Here is a 20,567-nt window from a genome sequence, read left to right on the forward strand (position 1 = left end):
TTGAGAGTTTAATCACATAGACTATATTAGAACATCCAATCAATACTTAGAGAAAATGGTTCGTGCGACAGCAAACACACTCAGCGATAGTTACTAAGAAGATTGTTACACCTTTACTTAGCCGCTCTTTGAGCAATCAATGCTAATAAAGTTGTTACACTATACTAAGCTGCTCAAATAAATTAGAGACATACTCTTCATGGCACATAGCCTCTTTCCTGGTGGCACATAGCCTTTATCCATAATCCATCCAATCTTCAAGTGACACACAACCATTATCTTGGAGATATCCATGTATTGCTATTTACCCAGACTAAATAATTTTCATTTACATCAATATTGATCTGGTGATAAGGCCGAGGGGCCCGCGTGAGGGCAAGGTCAACGACACGTAGAGGTTAACAATCAAAGGGGGGTCAACCTCAGGGGCTCGACGAGCGGACAGGACATGCCAATCGCTAGGCGATGACCTTCACCCGAGAGAGCAACCATTTGGCCGTGGGCCCAGATTTCCAATGAGGGAAATCACGTGGCTGAGCGGATGGTCCGCTCGGCTAGGGTGCAAAGAAAGAGCAACGGCCGAGCAGCCTGCCCGCTCGGCCAGATATTCTGACCGAGCAGCCTACCCGCTCGGCCAGATAGGCGATGACCCTGAACCTTCCCGGACGGGCGACCACCTACGCCAGACCAAAGGTGAATATCCTGGCCGAGCGGCTTGATGATCGATCCGGGAAGAGGAAGTCAAAAAGTATGGGACAGTGTGGACGTCATCTTAGTAACCCCTGTTGCTGACAACAGGCATGTTTGAGGGCTAGATCACACTTAGTATCGTACGACAAGGGATTCTGCTGTCCCATTAGGAAGACGCTCAGACTGTAGCAGTATGGTGTCAGACATGCTCTTCTGACAAGCCCATGCTGCGGTATGGTACAGGACACGTGTACACATCGTGTTGTGTGCACCAAGCTCCCATAGCTCTATATAAGATCCCTTGGACTTCACCGGAGGTATGAAATCTCCGATCCTAGAAGCCACCTTCTTGTTTTCCATTTACCTGACTTGAGCGTCGGAGGATCGTCGCCGGGAACCCCTTCCCGGCCCGATTTCTTTACAGTTTCGCCGGAGCGCCGTGCGACGTGCCGGAGATCTACGTCAGCAACTCGGAGAACGCCACGTGCCCAGCGTCCGTTGATTCAGCTTTCGGACAGGATCAATTTGGCGCCGTCTGTGGGAACGCTCCTGCATCCGATCGGAAGCAATGGACGAAGTTGGACGATCGCACTCGGTGATGCTCTCGACAGAAGAATTAGACGCTCTGATCGAAACACGAGCAGCTAAGCTCGTGGAATAAAGGCAGAAGTCGCAGGCCGAGCGGATGGAGCATCAAGCAACATCGGCATCAGGAGGCTGAGCGGAAGCACTGCCGGCCACGGTTCCATTCCATCGGGCCCTATTTCGCACTCCTCCTAAAGCCGCAGCAATTAATCGGGATCGAGGATCTTCATCAGATGAAGTACCAAGACGAGACAGCAGAAAAGGCAAGGCTCCCCGAGCGGATGCCTCGCCCGAACAGATCAACCGTCAATTCTCAGAGGCCATCCTGTGGGACCCTCTGCCAAAGCACTATGTGCCGCCGGCGATCGGTGAATACAATGGAGCCACCGACCCGGACGATCATTTGGGTAAGTTCGACAACACCGCTACTCTTCATCAGTACACAGATGGGGTGAAGTGTCGAGTTTTCCTTACCACCCTCTCGGGATCGGCTCAACGGTGGTTTCGGAGGCTTCCGGACGGATCCATCACAAGTTTCAAAGACTTCCGAACGGCCTTCCTCCACCATTTTGCAAGCAGTCGGCGCTACCAGAAGACTAGAGTGAGCTTATTCGCCATCAAGCAAGAGCCCAGAGAGTCGCTCAGAGCTTATATCCAATGATTCAACCAGGTGGCCATGGACATCCCAACGGCCACCTCCGAGACGATGATGAACGCATTTACGCAAGGCCTCGTGGACGGGGATTTCTTCCGCTCGCTCATTCGGAAGCCTCCCCGAGGCTATGATCATATGCTACACTGGGCTAATGAATATATCAATGTGGAGGAAGCCCAGGCGGCCCGGAGGAAGGAAGCTCCAACTGAGCGTCCACCACCTTCCGAGCGGAAGCCGCACACTGCTCATCACTCGCCCAGAGGACCTAGGGCCGAAGCAATCCGCTCCCCCCATACTAGGTCCCAGGTGCAAGAGGTAGCGGCCGAACGACCCAAGCAAAAGAAGAGATGGACCCCAATGTTCTGCTCATTCCACCGGACGGACACGCATAACACCAGAGATTGCCGAAGTCTTCCTCTAATCGCCCACCCCGTTCCCCGGAGTGGCGGCCGTCGATCGCCATCATCCGACAGGCGACAAACACCTCGTGAAGCCGAGCGGACGAAACTCGACAAGCGACAAAGACAGACTCCCGAGCGGCAGCATACTCCGAGGCGTGAAGACAATCCCCGGAGGTCTAGGGAGCTGCCAAGGCCATCCGCTCGGGAAGAAGAAAATAGAAGCAACACTTCCCGAGGTGAAATCAACATTATTGCTGGGGGGCTGACCGGGGGCGACTCCAACCGAGCAAGGAAAGCGAGCGTAAGACAGCTCCAGATCCATTCAGTCGGCTGCAGTCAGGAACGGGCGAGTGGACCCGAAATCTGCTTCGGGCCCAAGGACTTGGAGGGAGTCGAAGTGCCGCATGACGATGCTCTCCTCATCAAAGCGGTAATAGCCAACTACACTATTCACCACGTTTTCATTGATACAGGAAGCTCGATCAATATCATATTCAAAAAAGCCTTCGACCAACTACAAATTGATCGAGCCGAGCTGCTGCCCATGACAACCCCCCTCTATGGGTTTACGGGAAATGAAGTTCTGCCGGTCAGATAGATCCGGCTGGCGATTTCGTTGCGAGAGGAGCCGCTCAGAAGGACACGGACGACAAATTTCATCGTGGTCGACTCTCCTTCAGCGTACAACGTCATTTTGGGGCGACTGGCTCTCAGCGAGTTCCGAGCGGCCGTCTCCACCTTCCACCAGAAAATCAAGTTCCCGGTCAAAGACAAAGTGGGAGAAGTACGAGGAGATCAACTGGCAGCTCGGCGATGCTACGTCGAGATGGTACGAGCAGAAGCTAATGCCGCCCGGAAGACGCCACGGATCGAGGTGAACGCTATAACAGAAAAACTTCCCTCTTTTGTTTATGAAGAAAAAGAGGAAGTGCAGATTCACCCGACCCGACCGGAGGCCACCACGTTTGTTGCGGCCGATCTAGAGGCAAGCCAGAAAGAGGAAGTAATCAAATGCCTCCAGAGAAACTGTGATTTCTTCGTCTGGTCGACGCACGAGCTGCCCAGAATTTCGCCGAGTATAGCGCAGCATGAGCTACATGTCCAACCGGACTCTTGGCCGGTGAAGCAAAGAAAAAGGGATTTCAGCGCTGAACAGAATGCCATCATCCGAGCGGAGGTTGAGAAGCTCCTGGAGGCCGGCCATGTACGTGAGGTCCAGTTCTCGAGTTGGCTGGCGAACGTAGTATTAGTCTCCAAGCCGGGCAACAAGTGGAGAGTGTGCATAGATTTTCGGGATCTCAACAAAGCTTGCCCGAAGGAATTTTATCCTCTACCTCGGATCGATCAACTGGTGGACTCCACAGCTGGCTGCGAGTTGATATGTATGCTAGACGCATATCAAGGCTACCATCAAGTACCGCTCACCCTAGAAGATCAAGAAAAAGTCAGCTTCGTTACAGCCGACGGCACCTATTGCTACAATATGATGCCGTTTGGATTAAAGAACGCGGGAGCCACTTATCAGCGCTTGATGAACAAAGTGTTCAAAGAGCAGATCGGGCGAAATCTGGAAGTATACGTGGACGACATTCTCATCAAGTCCGTCCGAGCGGCCGATCTCTTTGAAGACATGGAAGAGACTTTCCGAACGCTACGGAAATATGAAGTTAAGCTAAACCCTCAGAAGTGCCTATTCGGAGCAAAAGGCGGGCGTTTCTTGGGATACATAGTGACCGAGCGGGGCATCGAGGCAAATCCCAGCAAAGTGAAAGCATTACAAGACATGCCGCCCCCAAGAAATCTGAGGGAAGTACAACGCTTGACCGGTCGGATAACTGCTCTGTCTAGATTTATCTCCAAGACCGCCGACTGGAGCCTACCTTTTTTCAAAATCTTGGGAAAGGCCACTAAGTTTCACTGGGATGAAGAATGTGATCGGGCGTTCGAAGATCTGAAGACGTACTTGAACTCTCTACCTGTGCTAGCCAAGCCGACTGTGGGGGAGCCACTTTGTATCTATTTATCTTCAACTGAGCAAGCAGTCGGCTCGGCACTAGTAAGGGCGAGCGGAGAAGAACCTGTATATTTCCTAAGCCATATCTTAAAAGATGTTGAATCTCGCTACACTGGACTTGAGAAGCTGGCTTTTGCTTTGGTCCTCGCCGCTCAGCGCCTCCGTCCCTATTTCTTGGCACATACTATAATCGTCCGGACGAATAGCCCTTTGGGAAGAGTGTTGCTGAACGTATAAGCGTCCGGACGACTCATTAAATGGACCACGGAGTTGAGCGAATTCGACATTCAATATCAACCCCGCTCGGCGATAAAGGCGCAGTCCTTGGTAGTTTTTATTACCGAAGTGCAAAGGTCAGAGCCTGAAGCTATGTGGAAATTATTTGTGGACGGATCGTCCACTCGGCTTGGTAGCGGAATTGGTGTATTATTGCTCTCTCCCCAAGAAGAAAAGATGCATCTGTCCGTCCGACTTGATTATAGAGCTACGAATAATGAGGTAGAGTATGAAGCCCTTATAGCCGGCTTACAGGCCGCCCGGCACGTGGGGGCCGGACGAGTGACGCTGCATTCAGACTCTCAGTTGGCCGCTCAGCAGCTCTTGGGTACCTTTGAGATTAACAACGCTCGGCTCAAACTCTACGCGGAAGCCTTTGAAAAACTCAAGGCCAACTTTAGAGAGGTTATTATTTAGAAGATACCCCAAGCGGAGAACCAAGCTGCAGATGAACTAGCTAAACTCGCAAGTTCAATATCCCCGATCGTCATCCAAAGGCCAATTGAACAAGTATCTTTAGTGGCGCACGTCGACCAGATGGAGGGCCTCACGTTTCCGAGCGATTGGAGGACACCCATCACGGAATATCTTCGCTCGGGTGCTACGCCATCCGATCGTGATGAAGCCCAGGTGTTGAGGAGGCGAGCCGGTCGGTTCATGCTCATTGGAGACCAACTATACAAGAAGGCTTTCTCCCGTCCACTCTTGAAATGCGTGAGTTCGGAAGACGCAGCGTACAACCTCTAAGAAGTGCATCAAGGATCATGCGGAGGACATCCGGGCGGACGATCATTGGCCAAAAAGATCCTGTTGGCCGGATACTTTTGGCCCTCCTTGCAAGCAGATGCCGCTCGGACCGTCACGACGTGCCTTTCTTGCCAAAAGTACCATAACTTCTCCCACCGACCGGCGGAGGAAATGAAAGCAGCCACCGTGTCCTGTCCGTTCGACCAATGGGGAATGGATATCGTGGGTCCGTTTCCTATGGCGACTGGGCAGCGGAAATTTCTACTAGTGGCGGTCGATTACTTTTCCAAATGGGTGGAGGCCGAGCCGCTAGCCAAAATCACCAAGCAGATGGTCAAGAAGTTTATCTGGCAACATATCATCTGCCGGTTCGGCATCCCCCGTCGACTTGTTTCCGACAACGGGTGGCAGTTCACGGGAAAGTTGCTCGAAGATTGGTGCAAAAGCTATGGCATCGAGCAACACTTCACGTCTGTAGCATATCCCCAAAGAAATGGTCAAGCCGAAGTAGCTAACCGGGAAATTCTTCGCATTCTACGCGCTCGGCTCGACCATTTGGGAGGAAGCTGGGTGGATGAAGTGCCGGGCGTCCTATGGGCCATCCGAACGACCCCGAAGGAGGGAACGGGCGTGACGCCATTCCACTTAGTCTATGGGGGTGAAGCAGTGATTCCAGTTGAAGTGGGGGTCGAGTCCGCCCGGATCCAGAACTATGATAATGACAACGCTGAGCGGAGGAACATGGAGCTGGATTTGGTCGATGAAGAGCGAGCCAAGGCGTCCGTCCGGCTGATGGCGTACCGTCAACGGATGAAGCAAAACTACAACCGGCGCGTAATCCCCAGGGCATTCCAGGTTGGCGACCTTGTCTGGAAGAAAGTAAAGCCAGCCGGCGACGTCGGTAAGTTGGAGGCTCCTTGGGCGGGCCCCTTCAAAGTCATCGAAAAGCTCCGCTCGGGTGCTTATTACCTGGAGGATGAAGACGGTCGGCGGCTAGAACGACCCTGGAGCGCGAATCATCTCCAGCCGTACCGAGCTGGGTGAGAGGTGCGCTGATGTAATTTTATATATGTTTTGGTCGCCTATGTCCTTGTAATGCAGGAAGCAAATAATTAAAGGATGGCAAATAGCTTCGCCGAACGGCAGTATCAAAATTAGCCTTAAAAAGGCCGTCGAGCTCCGACGTTAAAAATCGAGAGACGAGCCGGCGTCTATAAACCCTCCGAGCGGAAGACCGTCGAGCTCCGACGTTAAAAATCGAGAGACGAGCCGGCGTCTATAAACTTTCCGAGCGGAAGACCGTCGAGCTCCGACGTTATAAATCGAGAGACGAGCCGGCGTCTATAAACTCTCCGAGCGGAAGACCGTCGAGCTCCGACGTTAAAAATCGAGAGACGAGCCGGCGTCTATAAACCTCCCGGTCGGAAGACCGTCGAGCTCCGACGTTAAAAATCGAGAGACGAGCCGGCGTCTATAAACCTCCCGGTCGGAAGACCGACGAGCTCTGACGATTGAAAATCGAGAGACGTGCCGGCGTCTATAAACCCTCCGAGCGGAAGTTAGTCGAGCACAGACGGTAAAAATCGACGTTCAAGAGCGAGCAACCGGAGTCTATAAAGCCTCCGGACGGATAGCTTTTTGCGTGGACCCACTCGATTGTAAAGGTCGACCCATAATCGGGCCTGCCGTTAAGGCAAGAATAAAGACATCATACGGCCAAGCGGCTCCTTTATACAGTATACTTGGTGCGAGAAAATTTGGACCGAAACAAAAGTTAAAGATTGAATACTGGTTGAGCAAACAAATAACAAAAAGGAGTTCATTTACGCCGAACAAAAGACAGACAAAAACTAATAACAGTGTTCGCCCCGAACAACGGGCATACAAAAAACAGCAAAGAGATACTCCAAAGACTCCTCACTCATCAAAATTAAAAAGGGCATCAGGGATAGAGCCCATCATGACAGCCAAATCTTCAGGGGGGAGAGACAACTCGGCTGGTAGGTGGCCCTTAGTCTTCAGATAATCAACCGTCACCTTGATAGCCTCTTCGAAAGTTAAGGACAACTTATCGCTGAACTTTTCACCAAATTCGTCCGAGCGGACGAAAGCTTTGCGCACTTCAGCCGATCGACCGGGCTCCCCATCTTGATACTCTTTGAGCGTGGCTTGGGAAGCGTCAAGGGCAGCCTGAAGATCTTTCAGAGCCCCTTCAGATTTTGCCTGGTCAGCCGAGCGGCTCTCCCGTTCAGTGGCCAACAAGGCGTCCAAGTCCTTCACGCGCTGTTCCAGCCCTCGATTTTCCACCTTCATCAAGTCCATATCGTCGATGGCCTTGAGCTTCCGGCTGGTCGCGAGTTTTATTTCCTTATCACGCTGCTTGACCAGAGCGTTGAGCCGAGTCACTTCACCTGCCAAGTCAGAAGATTTATTCCGTTCGGCTTCCAAGAGCTTCTTGGCTTTCTCCAAAGCAGCTGTGGATTGTATGCTGCCCCCCGAGGTTCTGAGCTTTTTCAGCTCATCCTCCAGCTCGGCCAGGCGGTTGCTGATGGCGATCTGCTCCACCCAGTTCTGTGAACGGATGTGATCCAGTTAGAAGCTAAACCAAATTAGCCAACAAGACAAAGGATATACCCCAGTCGCCTGCTGCAAATTATTGTCTCCTAGTTGGCTGGGGGTCATAAGAGCGATGCGAAGCCGAGTGTCCTCCCAAGCTTGGGCCAGAGGACCTGTAAGAGTGATTTGCTGTTCGGGAACCGTTGGCCGGTCGGCAGCCAATAAATATTCCTCCGACGGAAATCGCAGAACAGTTTTTATCAACTGCGGTCCGCTCGGATCATCTTGTGGCGCAGTGGCTGTGCCAGACGGCTCGCCGATTGTGGAAGGACGGTCACCCAATCGTTTTAGGCAACGTAGGGTCCGAGGAGGACTAGTAGGCGGCACCTCGGAGGCAGCCCGGGGGGAGTCGAGCGGCGTAGGGGTGCTCTCCTTGGAAACCGCGCCGGAGATCAAGGGAGCATCATCACCTCGCTCGGAACGCTGTTCATCGGATGGGGTTGGCTGAGAGGCCTGCTCTTGCCGTCTGCGTTTCCGAGTCGCTAGAGGAGCCTCATCCGCTGAGCGGCCCGCTACCTCGGCTTGAGCAAAGGATGCGATATCGCCCCCAGCCTCGTTGAGAGAGGCAGAAGCAGTTAGGGCTTCAGCGGCAATCTGAGTCCCCTCATCCCCTTCATCCCCTTCAGGTGCCGAGCCCGCCAAGATCAATCCCCGTTCGGCGACCTCCTTATTCTTCGCTGCCTCAATCTCAGCAGCTCTCAACTTAAGCCGCTCGGTAGCCTTGGCGCGCCACATGACTTTAGCTGTAGAAACGAAGAATAAATCAGTTAGAACTAAGGAAAAAGGAAGAGAAGAAGGCTTACTCATGCTGTAGGGCAGGTCGGCGTGGACAGGGGACAAGCCGAATATATATAGCACTCCGGGAAGGAGCAGTTTATCGATGTTGTATCGTTGGCCGACCAGCCGGTTGGCTGCATGAAGATAGGCTGGATCGCTCTTAAACTTGCCAAGCTCCGGTTGGGTCGGCACCGTTGTCTGCCATTTGGTCTGGAAAGCCGGCAGCTCGGGAAAATGCAAGTAGAAGAAATGTTCTTTCCAGTGCTTGTTGGAGCTCGGCATATTATCGAAAAGAACAAAACCTATCCTAGATTGGAAAATGAAAGTGCCCCACTCGGATTGTTTCGGATAGTAGAAGTAGTGGAAAACTTTGGGGTCCAAGGGGATGTTGTTCAGTTTAAAAAGAATTATCACCCCACTCAGCAGCCTAATGGAGTTCGGAACTAGTTGGCCGAGCGGGATGCGAAAATAGTTGCACACTTGTAAGAAGAATCGGTGCGGAGGAAATTCCAGCCCGGCCAAAAATTGGTCTCGGAAAAAGAGAACGGTGCCGGACGGCGATTCATGGGGCCGGTCGGTGGGGGTGGCTAATACTATATTGTGGTTAGCAGGGAGTTCATACGTCCGAGCGAGGCGCAGGGCGTCCTCCTCATCAAACTGACTCTCCATGGTCGTGTACCAAAGACCAGGAGCGTCGGTGATCTGTTGGGAAGTACTAGCCATGGTCGAAAGTAAGGAAGAAATGCAAGGCGGAAAGGAAACAAGAGAGCAAGCTGGGAAGGATGAGGATAAGATGAAAAGAACAGCTAACGAAAAATCTAACGGAACGACGAAATGAAGGGTAAGGGAGGCTTACTAGCGAAAGGAGGATCGAGGAAGGAGGCTGCGAAGTCAATGGAGAGCCAAAGGAGGAAATCGTCGGAGCAGAAAGGGCAGCAAGGCTTCGGAGCGCTAGGAAGAAGAAATGCGGCGGAAAGAAGAAATCGAGAGCTTTATAATATGGGCCCCGAGTGGTCCCAGCCGTCGGATTCAGGTCGCAAAAAATGAAGCTGTCATCAAACCGTTCATTTCAAACGGCAGCTGTCCCATCAGAGGTAACGCCACCGCCATACACTGACGCCAGCAAGATCGCCACGTGTCAGTAGGACATAGGTCACATTTAATGAACACCCCTTACCGCGCGCAGCGCGCGTGCTTGGCATTGAGGGAGAAGATTCGGAGTGGGCTCCAAGGGAATACCAAGGCACGAGCAGGACATCGCCGAATGGGCGTAACAAAGAATGTGAGCCGAGCGGATGAGCATTCTCAAGCCTGGCTGAGTGGACCAGGGTAACGACCGTTACTCAGTCAGAACGGCGGTCCAGTCAGTCGGACTTCGCCTCTTTCGACTGGACTTATAGAGGAGGCAAGTGATCCGGTGATAAGGCCGGGGGGCCCGCGTGAGGGCAAGGTCAACGACACGTAGAGGTTAACAGTCAAAGGGGGGTCAACCTCAGGGGCTCGACGAGCGGACAGGACATGCCGATCGCTAGGCGATGACCTTCACCCGAGAGAGCAACCATTTGGCCGTGGGCCCAGATTTCCAATGAGGGAAATCACGTGGCCGAGCGGATGGTCTACTCGGCCAGGGTGCAAAGAAAGAGCAACGGCCGAGTAGCCTGCCCGCTCGGCCAGATATTCTGACCGAGCAGCCTACCCGCTCGGCCAAATAGGCGATGACCCTGAACCTTCCCGGACGGGCGACCACCTACGCCAGACCAAAGGTGAATATCCTGGCCGAGCGGCTTGATGATCGATCCGGGAAGAGGAAGTCAAAAAGTATGGGACAGTGTGGACGTCATCTTAGTAACCCCTGTTGCTGACAACAGGCATGTTTGAGGGCTAGATCACACTTAGTATCGTATGACGAGGGATTCTGCTGTCCCATCAGGAAGACGCTCAGACTGTAGCAGTATGGTGTCAGACATGCTCTTCTGACAAGCCCATGTTGCGGTATGGTACAGGACACGTGTACACATCGGGTTGTGTGCACCAAGCTCCCATAGCTCTATATAAGATCCCTTGGACTTCACCGGAGTTATGAAATCTCCGATCTTAGAAGCCACCTTCTTGTTTTCCATTTACCTGACTTGAGCGTCGGAGGATCGTCGCCGGGAACCCCTTCCCGGCTCGATTTCTTTGCAGTTTCGCCGGAGCGCCGTGCGACGTGCCGGAGATCTACGTCAGCAACTCGGAGAGCGCCACATGCCCAGCGTCCGTTGATTCAGCTTTCGGACAGGATCAAATATGAACATCTCTAATCTCTTATAATGACCATTATATCAAGAGCATGTTCCATATCCAATATCCATTCATTTCTATACATAACAAAAATGGGTCGACCAGTGAATAACATCAAAAGATGTAAATATATTTAATCTTTCTTTTTGGCTAGAATCTATTCATTTTAATTAGTCGCTTTCCTAGTTATGCTCCATAGACCGAATCATCCATAGCCATAGGATACACTGTAACGCCCGAAAATTCTCAAATAAATTTTTGAAATATTCTATCATTTTTCTAGAATTTATGAATATTTGTATGGAATTTTTGGAGTAGCAGAAGTAGCAAAAATAAATAGAAACGAAAAAAAGCCTAAGCAGGAATTTAACCCACGACCTATCAGACCCTACGACTTATAAATGACTTTAGTAACCAGGTGGCCCCAGCAGGGGTTTGCAGAAAGAAGAGGAGAGAAATTATATTTATGATTTAGTTGGGTTATATTAATCACTTAATAGAAATAGGGAATTTAAGTGAGGGTTTATTATTTTGGGATCGGCAACTTCTCTTCTTCCTCACCCTCACCCGCCGCCCCTCCCTCTTCCTCACCCTCTCGGCACACCAAGCCCCCAAGAGAACTAGGGTTCCACCCCTAGAGTCGTAGGAGCACCTTCCGACGACGAATCCAATACGAGGATGCTCTTCGCCGCGAGAAGAACGTGTAGGCGTAAGAAGATCGCCGAAGAGATCTTTTTCTCTAGAAAGAATTGTAAGAAACCTAGCGCAGGAAGTAAGTAACCCCTCACCTGTAGTATAAGTAGTTAATCATACGTTTATATGCTTTTAGTTCAGCCATATGCATGATTATTAAGTTGAGGAGAGTTAGAGCACATCAAGTGTTCGATAAAATGACTAGTACAGTTAAATGCTACCGTAGGCATTTTAATAGCTCAGTTAAATGCCATAGATGTATTTTAAATAGCATGCTTAATCTTGCTTCAGTTTATATGGGACTACGGTCCAATGGGTGGGCTCCCATAGTCGCCTCTAGGTTCAAATAACCTAGCTCTAGGTTCAGATAACCAAGTAAGAGCAAGATAAGATAAATTAGCTTATGAATCAGTATTTAACTTTATCAGTGGCACTGTGCCGGACTCTTAGTTGTCCTTGGGTTGGGCTCCCATAGTCGTCCCTAGGTTTAGATAACCTAATAAACCCTACTAGATTCGGGACTAGCTACCTCGAGTTTAGTTAGGGATGCGCGCATAGCAAGTACAGTTGTCGAACCCATTAGCAGCATGATTATTATTTTTATCTATTAAGAAAATAGTTTTCAAACTTCACAAATTAGCTATGTGAATGTAGTTCAGATTCAACATTAGTCTAGCATCAGTTTAACTCAGCTTATATATCAGTTCAGTTCTTCTTATTGATATAACAAGATAGTTCTATAATTAGTATCTGATTGCCATGACTCATATTTCAGTATGCCATGTTTTAGCAGTTCTCAGCATGAATACAAGCATGTGTTTCAAAGAGCATCATTTAAAAGCATGATTTCATCGAATGCATGTTTTGTGAGGTAGATGGTTCTCACTAAGCTCCCAAGCTTATAGTTTCCTTTTCCCTTGTACTGCAGATTAAGGTAAAGGGAAGATGGACTAGCGGAGGCTGGAGGGCAATGCGTCAAGATGTGTGTGAGAAGGAACTTGGAATAAAGACCCTTGGGGATTAGCAAGTTTAAAGAATTAGAACTTGTTATATTCTTATTATTCCTCACCTTTAGAACGTTTAATTGTCATGAATTGTGAAAGTATGCACCATGCTATGCCTAGACTACTAGTTACTTTGATGTCAGTTAATAAACCATGAACAATGACAATAATGGCATGCCTAGAAATCTTATGATGTTTTAAGTTGATACAGTTGTTTTGTATATGGACTAGTGGTGAAATGCAGCAAAAATCGCAGAAATCAGAGCTCCAATCGATCGGTCGATCGATTGGAGGGTCCTCAATCGATCAGCCGATCGTTTGCAGAGTGATTTTCTGCGTACAGAGAGCTAATGAATCGATCAGCTGATCGATTGGCTATGGATCGATCAGCCGATCGATCGGGAAATAAATTCTACGAACAGAGAGCTGCTGAATCGATCAGCTGATCGATTGGCCAGATTGGATCGATCGACTGATCGATTCAGAAATGACCTCTGTGCACAGAAGCACGTTGGATCGATTGAACCCCCTTCAATCGATTGAGTCTCAGCTTCGATCGATTGGGAAGTTTGATTTCAGTTGGAAACGTCTGATTTCAACTCCTTGATCAAATAGAAGGTTTAGATTCCCTCCTTTAGCATATGTACAACAATGAAATGGTATTTTGACATAAATTCTAGATTTTATAGCAATTAGTAGAGATTTTAATTAGTTTAGCTTTACGCCCATTATACTTCAGTGATAGACACAGAATAGTTTAGCAATCGTAACCCTCGGTCTTACAGTTTAGTCTGTAGAAGGCGGGTCGTTACAGAGTGGTATCAGAGCAAGTTCCATACTTCCTCCACACACACATCAACATTGAACCTGCAGCTTCCAAGTAAGAATACCTCAACTTATTTATGTTCCTGCTTCCATGGTTATAGATAATTCCATGTTTATAGATAACTAAAGCATGTTTATATATGATAGCATCTAACATGATAGTAGTAGTTATGTGAATATAATTGTAGTAGTTATGTATGCCCTCTACTTCTCTAGGAAATGGTACGAGGACGCCCAACTAGAAGGGTACCAACTACTGAGCCCCAGCATGAGGCAGACAGCTCAGTACCTCCCCCAGACCTTACAGAGGTAGTGGCTCAGTTACAGAAGTAACTAGCTGAACAGCAACAGGAGATAGCCACCCTAAGGGCTAATCAGCAGAACACTCCCACTGCCACTCCGGAACCTAACAAGGCAACCCTAGTAGTTATAGAGGTTCCACCAGTCCAACCTACAGCACCTGTAGCCCTAACAGCAGGGGCAAGGAGAGAAGTCTATCTGATCCAGTGGCAGAAAATCAAGCCAGAGAACTTCTCAGGCACCAGTGAACCATGGGATGCCCAAGCCTGGTTCAAAACACTAGAGAGTACGATGGAGCTCCTGGACTGGCCAGAGCATGAAAAGGTGAAATGCGCCTCCTTCTGCCTGGCAGGAGACACACGTATGTGGTGGGAGAGGATTAAAGCGAAGCGCCTAGTGAACCAGATGACTTGGGCTGACTTCGAAAGGGAATTCTTTGAGGAGTTCTTTCACATGCGGGTCACAAACCACCACTACGACGAGTTCACTAAATTTCGTCAGAGCAACCTTTTAGTTGAAGAGGCTGTGATGAAATTCAACAGGTTGGCTCGTTTGTGCCCTGAACTAGTCAACACCGAAGGAGAACGAGTCCGGCTGATGCTCAAAATGTTAAGGCCGGAAATAGCACTGAATGTGGCCAACGGCGTCCATAGGCCGCAAACCACTGAAGAACTGGTAAGTAATGCTCTGATCACCGAGCATTACCAGAACAGCATCAAGCAGCAGAAGCAAGCCTTCTCAGAGTCCAAAGGCCAAGGAGGCTCAGGTACTCAGAAACACCAGGGCCACAACTCTAACTAGAAAGGGAACTCCAGTAACAAACGTAAACCAGGGAGTTACCCGAAAGGAGGACCAGCTAGTAAACAGCCTAGCTATCCCAAGTGTTCCACTTATGGGAAATTCCACCCAGGAGTTTGTCGCAAGGGCACACGAGGATGCTTCGAATGTGGCCAGGAAGGGCATATGGCTAAATAATGCCTGAACAAGGCCAGCTTTCCCGCACCACAGCCGATTCAGTACGGAGGCAAGCTAACACAGTTGCACCAGATGCAGGCTGCTTTAGATGGTCCACACATTAGCCAGGGTAGACTAGAAGCCCCCTCAGCCATGACGAACGCGAGAATCTACTCACTCACCAGAGAGGACGTAGCGAATGCCTCAACAGTTGTTACAGGTCAGATCAGTATTTTACAGCAAAGTGCAATTATCTTATTTGATACTGGGGCAACCCATTCTTATATATCCAGGATAGTTGCCGAAAAGTTAGCAATATCTCCAGATGTATTCAGTGGCCAGTTTTTGATAACACTAACTTTCGGAGAAATCATGGCATCCACGCATTGGCTCCGAGCAGTGCCAATCATTATAGCGGATAGAGAACTCTTTGGTGATCTGATCGTGCTAGATATGGTTGATTATGATGTCATCTTGGGAATGAACTTCCTGATCAAGTACGGTGCCTCCATAGAGTACCTTAAACAGAAAGTTGTATTCCAACTTGAAGCAGGAGTGCAGTTTGGGTACATCGGAGAACCAAAGAGAAAGGCCAAGAAGTTCCTCTCAGCTCTGAAAACACAGAAACTACTGGATTCAGGATGTACGGGGTTCCTAGCACATGTAGTTAGTACCAGTCAGGACAAGGACCAAAAACTAGAAGAGTTCCGAGTTGTATGTGACTACCCAGCAGTCTTCCCTGAGGAGTTACCATGCCTAGCACCAGACAGGGAGATTGAATTTGAGATAGAACTTATCCCCGGTACAAATCCCATCTCCAAAGCACCCTACCGTATGGCTCCAGCAGAACTGAAGGAACTTCAGGAGCAACTACAGGAGCTACTAGACAAGGGCTTCATACGCCCTAGTCACTCACCATGGGGAGCGCTTGTATTGTTTGTGAAGAAGAAGGATGGGAGCATGCGCCCGTGTATAGACTACCGAGCACTAAACTAAGTCACGATTAAGAACAGGTATCCTCTTCCCAGGATAGATGACCTATTTGATCAGCTAAAGGGAGTAGCAGTGTTCTCTAAAATAGACCTCAGATCAAGATATCACCAGGTGAGAGTTAAAGAAGGTGATATACCCAAGACAGCTTTTAGGACTAGATACGGACATTATGAGTTCGTAGTCATGCCCTTTGGTGTGACGAATGCTCCAGCTACTTTAATGGACCTCATGAACCGAGTATTAAGAGAATACTTAGATCAGTTTGTTATCGTGTTCATCGACGACATTCTTATCTATTCCGAAACTCAGGAAGAACACGCAGAGCACCTAAAGATAGTGCTGCAGACCCTTTAGCAGAACCAGTTGTACGCCAAGTTCACAAAATGTGAATTCTGGCTCGATCAGGTATCCTTCCTGGGTCACATCATCTCCAGAGATTGTGTCATGGTAGACCCCAGTAAGATAGAGACTGTGAGTAACTGGAAAAGACCTAAGAACGCTAGTGAAATCAGAAGCTTTCTGGGATTAGCAGGCTATTACAGAAAATTTGTAGAGGATTTCTCTAGGATAACATCCCCACTGACAGCTCTCACCAGGAAGAACAGAAAATTTCAGTGGACAGAGGACTGTGAGAACAGCTTCATCGAGCTAAAAAGAAGATTGACCAGTACTCCCATTCTGACTCTGCCAGAAGGCACAGACAACTTTGATATTTACAGTGATGCCTCTAAATTGGGACTAGGAGCAGTACTGATACAAAATGGCAAGGTGATCGCCTATGCCTCCAGACAACTCAAGGACTATGAAAGGAGCTACCCTACTCATGACCTTGAGCTTGCAGCAGTTGTCTTCACCCTCAAAATTTAGAGACGTTACTTGTACGGAGCTCAGTGTAGAGTGTATACAGATCATCAGAGTCTGAAGTACTTTTTCACCCAAAAGGATCTGAATATGCGACAACGTAGATGGCTCGAGCTGGTCAAAGACTATGACATAGACATCCTCTACCACCCAGGAAAATCCAATAAAGTGGCAGACGCACTTAGCAGGAAGTCCAGTGCCACCTTACTATCCCTAGCAGCCATGTCACCGCCCCTACAAAAGGAAATTACATATTTCGATCTCGAACTTATAGTTGGACAGCTCTCTACTATGACCTTAGCATCTACCCTGCTTGGTGACATCCAGACAGCTCAGGGTCAGGACCCTGAAATTCAGAAAATCAAGCAAGGGTTAGCAAAATCAAAAAGTGAAGAGTTCAGAGTATCTGATAGTGGGGTATTGTATTTTGGTGACAGACTATGTGTTCCAGATCAGGAGGAACTACGGAGGAAGATCCTAGATGAGGCTCACAGGACTCCTTATGCAATGCATCCTGGTTCCACCAAGATGTACTAAGACCTAAAGAGACATTTTTGGTGGCCTGGAATGAAAAGAGACATCGCTAGATATGTCAGTACCTGTCTGACCTGTCAGAGGGTCAAGGCAGAACACCAGAGACCAGGAGGTGTTCTACAGCCTATTCAGATTCCAGAATGGAAGTGGGACGATATTTCCATGGATTTCATAGTGGGACTACCCAGAACCACGAATGGTTTTGATGCCGTCTGGGTAACAGTCGACAGATTGACTAAATCAGTCCACTTCTTAGCTATCAGGATATCCTACTCCCTGGAGCAGCTAGCTCAGTTGTATCTCAAGGAGATTGTCAGACTGCATGGAGTTCCACGGACCATCATTTCAGACAGAGACAGTAGATTCACGTCACACTTCTATGAGTGTGTACAGTCAGCATTGGGCACCAGGTTAAAGTTTAGCACAACTTTCCATCCTCAGACAGATGGTCAGACGGAGCGAGTAAATCAGGTACTCGAAGATATGCTTCGAACGTGTGCCCTAGACTTCAAGGGAAGTTGGTGCAAATATCTGTGTTTAGCAGAATTTGCATACAACAATAGCTATCAGGCCACTATCGGTATGGCACCCTACGAGGCTCTCTACGGGCGGAGGTGTAGATCTCCAATCTGCTGGTATGAAAGTGGTGAACAGAAAGAACTAGAACTTTAGATAGATCTAGTAGCAGATACCACAGCAGCTATACAGCAGATCCGCCAGAGGATAGAGACAACTCAGAGCCGCCAGAAAAACTATGCTGATACACGGCGCCGACCCTTAGAGTTTTCAGTGGGGGATACAGTATTCCTCCGAGTGGCTCCCATGAAGGGAGTAATGCGTTTTGGGAAGAAGGGCAAATTAAGTCCCAGATATGTGGGACCATACCTTATAACCAGAAGAGTTGGCAAGGTAGCATATGAGCTAGAGCTACCCCAGGAGATGTCAGCTATCTATAACGTATTTCATGTCTCTATGCTGAAGAAGCATATCTCAGATGCCACCCAGGTGATTGAGCCCCAGTCGGTACAAGTCCACGAAGACCTCAACTATGACAGTCGACCTATTCAGATAATAGATCGAGCAGTTAAGAAATTACGGAACAAGGAGGTACCATTAGTAAAAGTCATTTGGCAAAATCACACTGCAGAAGAGGCAACTTGGGAGACAGAAGCTAATATGAGATAGAAGTACCCAGAGTTATTTTAAGTTCGAGGACGAACTTTTTATAAAGTATGGGGGATTGTAACACCCGAAAATTCTCAAATAAATTTTAGAAATATTCTATCAATTTTCTAGAATTTATGAATATTTTTATGAAATTTTTGGAGTAGCAGAAGTAGCAAAAATAAATAGAAACAAAAAATAGCCTAAGCGGGAATTTAACCCGCGACCTATCGAACCCTATGACTTATAAATGACTTTAGTAACCAGGTGACCCCAGCAGGGGTTTGCTAAAAGAAGAGGAAAGAAATTATATTTATGATTTAGTTGAGTTATATTAATCACTTAATAGAAATAGGGAATTTAAGTGAGGGTATATTATTTTGGGATCGACAACTTCTCTTCTCCCTCGCCCTCACCCGCCGCCCCTCCCTCTTCCTCACCCTCTCGGCACACCAAGCCCCCAAGAGAACTAGGGTTCCACCCCTAGAGTCGTAGGAGCACCTTCCGACGATGACTCCGATACGAGGACGCTCTTCGCCGCGAGAAGAACGTGTAGGCGTAAGAAGATCGCCGAAGAGATCTTTTTCTCTGGAAAGAATTGTAAGAAACCTATCGCAGGAAGTAAGTAACCCCTCACCTGCAGTATAAGTAGTTAATCATACATTTATATGCTTTTAGTTCAGCCATATGCATGATTATTAAGTTGAGGAGAGTCAGAGCACATCAAGTGTTCGATAAAATGACTAGTACAGTTAAATGCTACCGTAGGCATTTTAATAGCTCAGTTAAATGCCATAGATGTATTTTAAATATCATGCTTAATCTTGCTTCAGTTTATATGGGACTACGGTCCAATGGGTGGGCTCCCATAGTCACCTCTAGGTTTAGATAACCTAGCTCTAGGTTCAGATAACCTAGTAAGAGCAAGATAAGATAAATTAGCTTATGAATCAGTATTTTACTTTATCAGTGGCACTGTGCCAGACTCTTAGTTGTCCTTAGGTTAGGCTCCCATAGTCGTCCCTATGTTTAGATAACCTAGTAAACCCTACTAGATTCGGGACTAGCTACCTCAGGTTTAGTTAGGGATGCGCGCATAACAAGTACAGTTGTCGGGCCCATCAGCAGCATGATTATTATTTTTATCTATTATGAAAATAGTTTTCAAACTTCACAAATTAGCTATGTGAATGTAGTTCAGATTCAACATTAGTCTAGCATCAGTTTAACTCAGCTTATATATCAGTTCAGTTCTTCTTATTGATATAACAAGATAGTTCTATAATTAGTATTTGATTGCCATGACTCGTATTTCAGTATGCCATGTTTTAGCAGTTCTCAGCATGAATACAAGCATGTGTTTCAAAGAGCATCAGTTAAAAGCATGATTTCATCGAATGCATGTTTTTCCTTGTACTGCAGATTAAGGTAAAGGGAAGATGGACTAGCGGAGGTTGGAGGGCAATGCGTCAAGATGTGTGTGAGAAGGAACTTGGAATAAAGACCCTTGGGGATTAGCAAGTTTAAAGAATTAGAACTTCTTATATTCTTATTATTCCGCACCTTTAGAACGTTTAATTGTCATGAATTATGAAAGTATGCACCATGCTATGCCTAGACTACTAGTTACTTTGATGTCAGTTAATAAACCATGAACAATGACAATAATGGCATGCCTAGAAATCTTATGATGTTTTAAGTTGATACAGTTGTTTTGTATATGGATTAGTGGTGAAATGTAGTAGAAATCGCAGAAATCAGAGCTCCAATCGATCGGTCGATCGATTGGAGGGTCCTCAATCGATCAGCCGATCAATTGGGGAGTGATTTTCCACGTACAGAGAGCTGATGAATCAATCAGCTGATCGATTGGCCATGGATCGATCAGCCGATCAATCGGGAAATAAATTCTGCGAACAGAGAGCTGCTGAATCGATCAGCTGATCGATTGGCCAGACTGGATCGATCGGCCGATCGATTCAGAAATGACCTCCGTGCACAGAAGCACGTTGGATCGATCAGTGGATCGATTGAACCCCTTTCAATCGATTGAGTCTCAGCTTTGATCGATTGGGAAGCTGATTTCAGCTGGAAACGTCTAATTTCAGCTCCTTGATCAAATAGAAGGTTTAGATTCCCTCCTTTAGCATATGTACAACAATGAAATGGTATTTTGACATGAATTCTAGATTTTATAG

This window comes from Zingiber officinale, chromosome 4B (genome assembly GCF_018446385.1).
Source record: "Zingiber officinale cultivar Zhangliang chromosome 4B, Zo_v1.1, whole genome shotgun sequence".
Lineage (NCBI taxonomy): Eukaryota > Viridiplantae > Streptophyta > Magnoliopsida > Zingiberales > Zingiberaceae > Zingiber > Zingiber officinale.